The 2,926-nt window shown below is 39.5% G+C and overlaps 1 pseudogene across 1 annotated transcript; it reads left to right on the top strand.

Moving 5' to 3' along the window:
• Positions 1–1,447: 1,447 nt before the first annotated feature.
• On the top strand, positions 1,448–2,100 carry LOC110595964 (annotated as a pseudogene). The gene has a single exon (XR_002482189.1). The product of XR_002482189.1 is annotated as a peptidyl-prolyl cis-trans isomerase A pseudogene (transcript).
• The last annotated feature ends 826 nt before the right edge of the window (positions 2,101–2,926 follow it).

The following is a 2,926-nucleotide window of genomic DNA, read 5'->3' as shown; positions in this document are numbered from 1 at the left end:
GCCAAGTTGCCCAGGCGAGTCTCGAACCCACGGACTCAGGCAATCCACTCACTTCAGCCTTCCAAAGTGCAGGATTACAGGCCAAGCTACTGAGCCCAGCTGCTCAAATTTCACTAACCAATGAGAATCAAGACTGAATTAAAACCCAGGTCAGCCGGGCTCGGTGGCTCAGCCTGTAATCCCGTGCCTTTGGGAGGCTGAGGTGAGTGGATTGCCCGAGCACACAGGTTCGAGACCTGCCTGAGCAACTTGGCGAGACCTCATCTCTACAATAAATAAAAAATTAGCCGGGTGTGGTAGCGCACACCTGTAGTTCCAGTTACTTGGAAGGCTGAGGCGGAAGGATCACCGGAGTCCAGCAGGTCGAGACTGCAGTGGCCGGGAGCGGCCACTGCACTCCAGTCTGGGAGACAGAGTGAACTCCAACTAAAAAAATAGAAAATAAAAATAAAAATAAAACCCAGGTCTCATTGATCACCATGGATTTCTTCACAGATTTCCATGATTGTGAATAAGTAATAAATTCATATTGCATAGACATGTAAAAACTTATGTGTGGTCACATAATGAAAAATATGTCTCATTTACATTTCTATCTTCCAGGCACCCAACAAACCTCCAAAGATAATCACCACGACTCATTTCTTGTAGCTATTATATTACTTAGGGAGATTTAATCTCCATGGACTGTTTTGAGTATAATCATTTTGTGAAAAATGAGGGTGCTATGCACTTTAGTTTTTTTCTCTGTTTATCAAGAGGTAATAGTTTTTCTTTCTAAAGTTGAGAAAGTTCATGCGATTTTTTTGTTTGTTTATCTCTGCTTCCCAATACTAAACGGATAAACCCAATACCTTTTTGAAGACATGCCTTTGGAATCCAATACTAATTTATGGCATATGTTCTTCATACAAGGCAAGAAAGGCATGTCTAAAGGCTTAATGATAGAAAAGTTTTAAAATCACATGTTACTGAAATAATTTCTTAACTTATACTAGGTACCAATTCTAATTCCTAGAATTTCAACATAGGACTGTATGTTAGTAAGGAAACCTCAAATATCCCTAGAGCATTTATGTTCCTTCCATAATCTTCAAATCACTCAGTTTCCTCACAGCATCAAGATGACTAAATTGATGAAATTTGCCCCAAACTGGGAGTGTTAGGAAGGAGAATCAGGCCCTTCTTGTTCCTCCAGGATTGTGAGAAAAAGGATATAATCACAGTTCACACCAATGTGGTTATTATCCCTCCTGTTTCCTATGCTTCTTGCCACTTTCTCTTAGTTTTTCTCACACAGTACTTATGAACCATATATATATTTTTTAAACTTTTTCTCTATCATACTATTCTAATCTAGTTTGTAGATACAGCACAGCATTCCTCTGGGTGAAAAACACAAGGTGGCTTTGCAGACGCCGCCGACTTGAGCCTTTTCCCATCAGCCATGGTCAACCCCACCATGTTCTTCGACATCGCCATTGACGGTGAGCCCTTGGGCCACGTCTCCTTCGAGCTGTTTGCAGACAAAGTTCCAAAGACAGCAGAAAACTTTCGTGCTCTGAGCACTGGAGAGAAAGGATTCGGTTATAAGGGTTCCTGCTTTCACAGAATTATTCCAGGGTTTATGTGCCAGGGTGGTGACTTTACACACTATAATGGCACTGGCGGCAAGTCCATCTATGGGGAGAAATTTGATGATGAGAACTTCATCTTGAAGCATACAGGTCCTGGCATCTTGTCCATGGCAAATGCTGGACCCAACACAAACGGTTCCCAGTTTTTCATCTGAACTGCTAAGACTGAATGGTTGGATGGCAAGCATGTGGTTTTTGGCAAGGTAAAAGAGCGCATGAATATTGTACAAGCCATGGAGGGCTTTGGGTCTAAGAATGGCAAGACCAGCAAGAAGATCACCATTGCTGACTGTGGACAACTCTAATAAATTTGACTTGTTTTATCTTAAATTACCAGATCATTCCTTCTGTAGCTCAGGAGAGCATCCCCTCCATCCCGTTTGCTCGCAGTATCCCTATAATCTTTGTGCTCTTGCTACGGTTCTTTGGGTTCCATATTTTCCTTATTCCCTTCCATGTCTAGTTGGATTGCACAGAAATAAAAACTAAATAACAAACAAACAAACAAACAAAAAAAAACACAAGTCATGATATCCCTCAGGGGGCGGGGTGGGACCTTCTCAGGTGAGAAAAGGTGCTTTCGCACTGATGCCCTCTAATTAGCAATGGATCCTGTTACAGAAAAGATGGTAGCAGGCATCTATCTAAGGAATATCACTCTTTATTAACATTTTGGCACATGTTTTAAATTGCTGATTAGTTAATAAGAATAAATGTTTTTTTTTTTTACCTTAGAGAGCTAACATTTTTTGAGGATACACTGTGTATATGCATTATGCTTGGGATTTAGATGTATTTTCTCAATAAATTTTGTAGAAAAGTTTGAGTTGGTTATTGTTATTTACCAAATTTAGAGCTAAAGACCAGAACTTCAGAGAGGTTAGGAATCATGTGAGGACCCACAATCATGGTGCCCTCTAATGAAAGCATAGTCAAGCCTGACAAGTTTTCTCCAAGTGGGGACAGCGAGTAACATTACTGTGGTTCAACTTACTCTAATGAGAAATTATCAATGGTTTCCAAGACAACCACTATTTATTTTAATAAATTATCCATGCATTAAATGGTATAAGAGGTAACTGAGCTCAATTTCTTGAGTATGCCAAGAGAAAATTGAACAACAAATTGAGTACCATTTGAAATAACAATAAATTTTAAGACATTAATTGCATTTATTTGTTAAGAAGACAGTGAAGAATATTTGAGAAAATAGAGTGGGAACCATTCCATAGATGTAGATCTCAGAGATGAGTGGTTTCTTTGAAGAAAATAATAGAAATAACTTTGGA

The sequence above is a fragment of the Carlito syrichta genome, unplaced genomic scaffold (genome assembly GCF_000164805.1).
Source record: "Carlito syrichta isolate Samal-C Ts95f unplaced genomic scaffold, Tarsius_syrichta-2.0.1 Scaffold95864, whole genome shotgun sequence".
NCBI lineage: Eukaryota > Metazoa > Chordata > Mammalia > Primates > Tarsiidae > Carlito > Carlito syrichta.
The sequence above is the reverse complement of the archived record's forward strand: the minus strand, read 5'-3'. Positions and strand labels throughout refer to the sequence as shown.